This window comes from Rattus rattus, chromosome 14, assembly GCF_011064425.1.
Source record: "Rattus rattus isolate New Zealand chromosome 14, Rrattus_CSIRO_v1, whole genome shotgun sequence".
Classification (NCBI taxonomy): Eukaryota; Metazoa; Chordata; class Mammalia; order Rodentia; family Muridae; genus Rattus; species Rattus rattus.
Window position 1 is genome coordinate 81,735,530 of NC_046167.1, and position 8,166 is coordinate 81,743,695.

Sequence of the window (8,166 nt, forward strand, 5' to 3'; positions counted from 1 at the left end):
AAATGTAAATCCATCTGGCTCCATATTTTACAGTAGTCATCAATGTCCCAGGGCCATGCGAAATGCCCGGTGGTTTCGCCTTCTTGAGGCTGGGGGCGGGGCTGCGGGAACGGGGGCGGGAACATCAACAGGCGCTCCGAGGCTGACAGCACGGTGTTGATGGTGATGGATTCGAGCATTCCTGTTTCTACAGAACCCCGGAGCACAACAGGCCTGACCCGGAGACTGGACCAGGTAATAAAGCATACAGAGTCAGCAGAGGAGACAGCCCTGGAGTTTACCACAGAAGTGCCTCCTGCGGAAGACGTACGGACGTGGTCGGCCACGAGACGGAGTCCCCCACAATCCCTTGCGGCCTCGGCCGCTCATTGCCCAGAGGGAGAAACTGCTCTCTACAGAGCGCACAGCACAGTGTAGGCCCAGGGGTTCCCCCCTTTCATACCCTCAGGAACTACGATCAGCTGTGGACTCACCCTTAGCCCTAGACCTTCCCTTCCTTCAGTTCTTCTAGGGTCTCATCCACCCACACCTTTTCTCCATCTCTTAAAAATCTGTTTCTCCGAGCCATTACCACCACCCCCCAGCACCCCCTCCCGCACTCCCCAATCTTCGATTTTTTTTTCCAATCTTCGATTTTTAAATCCAATTGCCAAGTTGACATCTGAAACTTAAGAGCCTAAGAGCACCACAAGAGTGTTGAACAGGGGCCCAAGCGTGGACATTCTTGTCTTGCTTCCGGTCTGAAAACCAAAGGACCCCAAGTAATTTTTTTTTTCCTTTTTTTTCTTTTTTCTTTTTTTCGGAGCTGGGGACCGAACCCAGGGCCTTGCGCTCGCTAGGCAAGCGCTCTACCGCTGAGCTAAATCCCCAACCCGTAATTCTTTAATTTAGATATTTATGCTCTACTCATTATAAAAACAATCCAAGTGTAAATGTTAATCTTCGCGTTAAATCTACCTTAAGTTCTTAAATATGCCAGCTCATTTATGAGCTTCATTTGGTTTTTTTCTTGAGTAGCTGTCTTCTGTTTCTTGCAATGTCTGACAATTTTTATTGTATTCCCGACGAGATCCCTATTTTTCTAGTAGCCTAAATAATACTGTCATTCTTTAAAGGGCACTGCCACTTGCTCTAGAAGATAGCTAGAGTCACCGCCATGTGCCCGTAGTCCTGCTTAATTTTATTCTTGTTGAAGCAGGCCCACTCTTGTTTCCTGAGTCCCAGACTACAGTTCTTGTCCCAGGACAAACACATAGTCTTAAGACATAGTCTTTCCATTACATTTGCTGAACATTTCCAATGTTAAAAATAGGTGAGTTAACTCGATTCTTCCTTGACCATCTCCCAGTTCCTTCACATCCTTAGATAGCTCCATCAGGATCCCAAACCCAGGGTATCCACCTGCCTTGGGAATCTCACCTTACTCAACAAACAGCCCCTGTCCCTCGGTCGAGGACCACAAGGACTCCCACTTAAATCCCCACAGTTCCCTCCTCTCCAACACTCCGTCCCACAGCATCCTTATACTCTGACTTCAGGCTCATCGGGCTCACTGTGATGCACTCCCGTGGAATACCAGGCTCTTTGAGCCTCACATAAGAGCAGTGAGACTTGAAGTTTTCACAGACTGGCATTGCCCTGCCTGGGCTGCAGCTCTTGATGCTCAAAAATAACTTTCTTTTCACGGTCTTAGGATCGCTGCGCTAAGTTGGCGGTTAAACGGTAGCCTTGCCAAACACCTTGCACCTGAAGGAACATACGGAAAGCGGCGTACTGTTCTTATGCCTGTTGGTGTGTGAACATCATTTTGGGGGAGTCCCCTATTTCCCCAGCCCTAGCTGGTTGTTTAATCCGATAGCTTGGCTAAGAGGCTGGCGCTATTTAAGATGTCTGAGTCTTTGCCAGACAGTTTAAAACTGTCAATCCAGCTGAACTTTCTAATCATCGCTGTTAAAAGACGTCGAAAGGTGCTCGCTTCGGCAGCACACATATTCTAAAATTGGAACGATACGGGGATTAGCACGGCCCCTGCGCAAGGGCAGCGTGCAAATTTGTGAATAAAATGAATAAATATTTTAGAAAGAAGGTGAAAGACCATGAGGAGGGTAACACACCTGAAGGAGTGTACTTCGTGTTTTTGAGAACATGCTACTTTGGGTTCCTGAACAAGACACAGAGGAACCCCTGCGTCTTGTTTCGGGTGCTTATGGAAAGTTGAGATAGCGATCTGGCTCCTGTATAAGGTGAATAGTGGGTGCGGGCCCTGTTCCTTTAAAGCCAAGCCATTTGACCGTTCTAAAATTCAGCCTGCTGCGTGTATAAATATGGCGTTGGTGGAACGACCTAGCAAGAGCACACGGCCCGGGAGTGAAATGAAACAGCTTCAACCACGTGCAGCGAACCTCCATGTTCACCTCCATGACCTATCATAAAGTCCAGGTCACGCTCTGCAGGCCTGGCTGCACCGGAGAGCCTCTCAAAAATGAAGCACCTCCCACTCCCCACCCCCAGCCACCAGCAGCTATTTTTAAGCGGGCATTCCAAGGATCTGATTTGTCTGCTAAAGTGTGAACAGCATTTTCACTAAAGTACTTGGTTGTTTTGTAAGAAAACATAGAACTTTGTCCATGTATCCAGTGACAAACATTTGCTTTACTGACACCTGCCTGGCATACCTCTGGACAGTGTTTCAATGTATACTCTAAAATGTGCTACAAGTATCAATTGCACTTAGCAGGCTTACTCAAAGGGCATAACCCTGTAACTGCAGTGACAAAACAGACGGCTAAGAACGAGTTTTGACATGTGCACACGGTGACATCGGCTCCGAGGTTGTCAGTGATTGTGCAATGCTAGAAGGTTCAGGCGTCCCGCTCTGTTGTTCTCCTTCTGGCCTTGATTCTAGGCCTCTCCCTGAACCTGGAGGCCGGTTAGCCAGTGAGGTCCACAGATGCCTCTCTCTGTTCCCCACAGCGCTGGCGTTACAGCATGTGAGCGGGCACACTCAGCTTTTGATGTGGGTGCTGGTCCCCAGGCTCATGCACAAGCACTCTTACCCTCTGGGTCATCTCGACAGGTAGTAGAAAGGGCACAGGTGGGGTCAGCTGAACCCGCCTTGTGCCCACTCCAAGTCCATGCGATGATGAAACAAATGCCAACTGGCACAAGGGCCGTGAGCAACTGTACTGCATAGAAATTGGGTTGTTGGGTCTTGTTTTAGGGTCATCTATTTTTATTTTATAATGTATGAGTGCTATGTCTGCACATGTCTATCCGCCACGTGTGTGCAATGCTCTCAGTTTCTAGGCGCTGAGTTACAAGCAGTTGTGAGCTGCCGTGCGTGTGCTAGAAACCAACTGAACCCTGGTCCTCTGCAAGAGGAACAAATGCTCCTAATGTCTGCTTCTTCTTTCCAACCCTGAGAAACTGGTTTTGAAAGGACATCTCTCACACTCCAACTCTACTCCTAAGAGATGCTCTCTCTTCCCTCAGTACCAAGGCAGAACAGAATTTGACCTCCTTTTGTAGGCCCACGGGAAGCAGACCACACTCCAGCAGGAGCTCTCCCACGAGGCCTGGATTGGCAAGTCACAGAACACATGTTTCTCTGTTTATGGGCATGGTATTGCTCAACCTCCAGGATAACAGGCGTTGAAAACTGGAGCAGAGCCCAACATCTGACGCCTTGGCTACTGTGTACGCCATTGCTCTGGAGGATGGCTCTAGGGTGAGGGCTTCAGGCTCCATCGGATCTACATACTGAGCTATTGATCGGATTAGCGGTGGCTCTGGCTGTCACTGAAACATGGGCTGATTCCTGAAGGCTTATGTGACAGAAAATTTCCAGAACTTTGCTGGGAGTTTGGTCTCACTTCTGAGAAAGTCAGCCATGTTAACGGGTCCATTTCTGTACTATGGACAATGGGGACGGCCGGACACTATGATCGCGGCAGTAATTTAGAGATGATTTGCCCCCACTGCTTAAGACTTCATGTTACCCCGGACCACTTAGTCAGAAGTGATCTTTCCACAGAAATGTGAAACTATACTCTTTCCACAGAACGATGCACTTAGGTCTCTGGACAGCCTTGTCCCTCCCTTCCGAGCTAAGCCCATTTAGAGCTGAGACTACCTTGTCGGGATAACCTACCCCCACACATATTGTTTCAACTGGCTATGAAATCATGCCCCTGTACTTCCAGTTGTTAATTGTTGTGCCGGGACCACGATAGTCTCTTCCCAACCTCATGTGGAGATACGGGTAGCTTGAAGTCAGTCGCCTGGCAAAATACAAACAGAATTTCTATCTCTCCTCTAGACAGCCTGTCATTCAACTTGTGCCAAACACAATCGATTGAAGATCAAGTGGCTGGCATGAAAGGACTCCACACATAGGATCCCGCACTGAAACTCTGCTTGGCAAGGTGACCCTAAGGGCCCCTCGAATAGCAAGGGGTTTGAAACATCTCTAGTCCAATGTGAGGAGAAAAGGCCCCTGCTCAATAAATACAGCCTTGGAAGCTGGCTATTTGGCTCAGAGCCCTAGTTTACAGTCCACTTGGAATTAGGTTCTGATCTAGAACATGAGAGTTCCCCACAAGCTCCCCTGCAGACAAGGAGCAATCTGGATGCTCTGTTCCTGAACCATCTATCTGGAAGGCAGGATTCCAGAGACTGAAGGAAGGTGTCTCTCGATACCAGCCCCTGGCACCCAGTCCCCATGGGGAACAGATATACACAGGACCACTGGGACAGAAGGGTAGGTACTGGAGTCTGGAGATACACAGGTAGAAGCAATTAGCAGTTATCACCAAAGAAGGCTACAACAGCAGTGGCCTTCATTGCCCAAGGGACACCTGGCTTCCTCCCCCCCCCCACAAGAAATTTGTAGAACTGTAGTTTTCTTGCTCTGCACAAACAGCTTTGGCTACTTACTACCTTTTTTCTTTTACTTTTCCTGTCTCCTCACCTGCTGGCTACTTAGTTTCAAGGCGCAGGACCCAGGTCTGGCATACAGAGACAACTCAAAAGGCATCTGAACCAGCTAACAATGAAAAAAGCCGGGAAGAGCTCAGATTCCAATCCCCTTGGAGACTCTAAAAGAGTCTGTCTTCCCCAAAAGTCGCCCCCAAACAAATCTCCCACCCAGATAACACCAACTCCCAGATCACCCTTTGCCTTTCCCCAAAGCTTTCCTAGCGCAGGTGCAGGGTAGCCCAGTTGGCCTCTGCTTGGGTCAGTCTTGCTTCTTCAGGGAGAGCCAGAGCTCTCAGACAGCAAGGACGAATCTCCGGTTTGGTGCTGAGTCCTTCCATGGGGTCTAGGTCAACATTCCTGAGCTACACGTGTCACAAGGGCCCCATGAAATCGTGACAGTTGGCCACTGGCCAAGATCTCACTCACTGGACCCACTTCAGCCCAAGCAAGGGCTTGACACCCTGTGGTGGTTTGAATGAAAACGGTCCCCACAGAATCATAAGGAGTGGCATTGTTGGAGGTGTGGCCTTGTTGGAGGAGGTGTGTCACTAGGAGGTGGTCTTTGGGGTTCCAAATGCCCAAGTTGCCATTTGATGTGGATGTAGGACTCTCAGCTCCTGTGTCTAGCACCTGACTGCATGCTGCCACACTTCCCGCCATGATGAAAATGGAGGATGAAACCCCTGAAACCGTGAGCTCCAATGAAATGTGTTCCTTTATGGAATTGCCATGGTAGTGGTGTTTCTTCCTAGCAACAGAAACCCTAAGGCACATGCCCCCTTTCAAAACGTAGCATTTTATTAATCACTTGGGAATTACATATAATGTATTTTGATCCACCCCACCTCTAGCTCCCAACTCCTCCTAAAGCCACACCTACCCACTTAACACCCAACTTCACCTCACACTTTAAAAAAACAAAGTAACTATCAAGTCCAGTTCACGCTACCCTGTATACGTCATCCTACCTGGAGTCACGGCCCTAAGTAAAACTGGCTCTCCTTCCCCAAGAAGCATTGTATTCCTCGCCCGTCAGTTAGGGGTGGAAGCTGATGAGGCCCTCCCCGCTCTATCCCACCATATCTCCTGGCTTGATTGTGCAGGTCCTATGCAGCAGCTTATGTGAGCTTAGGAATGTAGGCCTCTGTCATGTCCAGAAGACACCCTCTCTCTGCTCCTCCCAACCTCTGGCTCTTACAACCCTTCTAGCCCATCTTCCATGACAGTCCTTCAGCCCTGGAGGGGGCAGAGATGGTCCCGTGGGTGACTGAGTATTCCACCGACTCTTAGCCTCCAAACTGTGATCAGTTATGAGCTTCTGCATTAACCACTGTCTGCTGCACAAAGGCACCTCTCTGAGGAGCTCTGAGAGTTGCACTCACCTGTGTCCCCTGAGCAACTTCAGAAGACGTTTCTGGTTTGTTTTTTCTACATTTGGCACCATTGCTCCCCCACCCCCTTTGTGCCCCAGGTCAACAGAATACCAGTGTCAACCCCAATGAGGAAGACCCAGGGGCCAAGCACAAACAATACCACCATTACTCAGGTGATGCTAGAGCTGGTCCCTCCCTTACCTTGTTAGTAGAAAGCAAAATGAGCTAAGGAAGCACAGAGCCATGAGCAAGGTACCCCACAGAATCACGGAAGCAGCAGAAGGCACTGGACTCCACCCTCCCCCACCCCACCCCACCCCACCACTACTCTAACCTGGCCTCAAAAAACAGCTCAAACTCTGGGAGGAACATATTTCCCCCCTTGTCACTGAATCAGGAGTCGTGTGTGGACTATGCCAGGAACTCTAGAACTTAAGATATAAACTTAAGATATACATTCTAGCTCCTTGTAGGGCTTAGAGCGTCTGTGTAGATATTAAAACGGAGCAAGCAAAGCACGCAAGTCTTCGCTGTCGCAGAACAGACAGTATCTCTTCTCTCCTGCCATCCTATTAGGCTAAAACTCTCAATCCAGAAGACTTGGTGTTGGAGATTGATTCCAATCGTGGCTCTGTAGGAACAGACTTGTGTGTTCAAATTAAATATTCTCAGGCTATTGTATAAGACGCATCCATTTTAGTCAGCACCTGCTGCCTTTTAACCAAATACCACAGGCATTTGTTTCCTCAAAGTGACAGAGCCCAGAGGTCCAAGATCACAAAGCTAGCTGTGTTCTAGGGAAGGTTCTTCCTCTATAGACGGCCATCTTCTCTGGGGGTGCTCACATGGCCGTTGTTAGCATGGGCACATGGATTGGGGTAGAAAAAAAGTGGGGACCAAAAATTAAAGAGTGCCAACCCTATTGAAAGAGAACTCTGATCATCTTTAACCTTAATTATATCCCAAAAGCCCATCTCCAGGTACAGCCACAAATGAGGGCTAAGTTTTCAACATAAGCATTTGGAGGTGGGACAATTTGGTCCAGGAAAGCACCTGTGGGAAGTTTCACTGTGCCTCAAGTTCAAAGTTCTCCCAGTCCGGGCATCTTTGTGTGATTAGACTGCATAGCCGACTTAGAAGGAACCTGTAAAAATAATCTCTCCATATCCTCCTGGTTCCCTCTGCTCCGTCAACTCCCTCCACAGGCACCACTAAACCGCAGAGATAATCGCCCATCCGAGGCCGGCAGTCCTCCCACATAACCTGAAGGCACAACCGTGGGTTTGTCACAACAGATCATCTCTTGAACTCTGACAGCCAGCAGGGAGCACGTTCGTTTTCCTCAAGCCCGCCAGAGTTCCAGAAAGAGCTCAGCTCAAAATAGACGCTATTGAAGCCAAGACACACAGAGGCACACAGCCTATCAATGTCTCCCCAACGGCCCCTCCCCACTCTCCAACCCCCTGAGAGCCACCGCTGGAAGCTTTGTAATCCAAGGCCATTAAGTATTCATGGGGCTGGCAACCACAAATAGAAAGTGAGTTGGCTCATTCCTTTTCAAATTAGGATAATGGCATTATCTGGGCAACGGCGATCGATCGGATATCGGTTTGAATGTGCGTCCCACTCTTCTGTTCAGGCAAGTCCCTCTGTCCTTCCCAGTTGGGGTCTGGGGACCCCCGTGTTCCGTGCCACATTCCCAAGGAGACACATGGAAGTCACCTTTGACTTTGAGCACTTGTATTCTGCTTCTAAGTCGGAAACTGCTTCTTTAGCTCTTCAGTTAATCCCCTCATACATACACAGCACACACACA

At 49.0% G+C, this 8,166-nt stretch overlaps 1 non-coding gene across 1 annotated transcript; it reads left to right on the forward strand.

Annotated features, from left to right (window-relative positions):
- The first annotated feature begins 1,967 nt into the window (after positions 1-1,967).
- LOC116884132 lies at positions 1,968-2,076 on the forward strand. The gene has a single exon (XR_004385856.1). It is a non-coding gene; the product is annotated as a U6 spliceosomal RNA (small nuclear RNA).
- Positions 2,077-8,166: the final 6,090 nt, after the last annotated feature.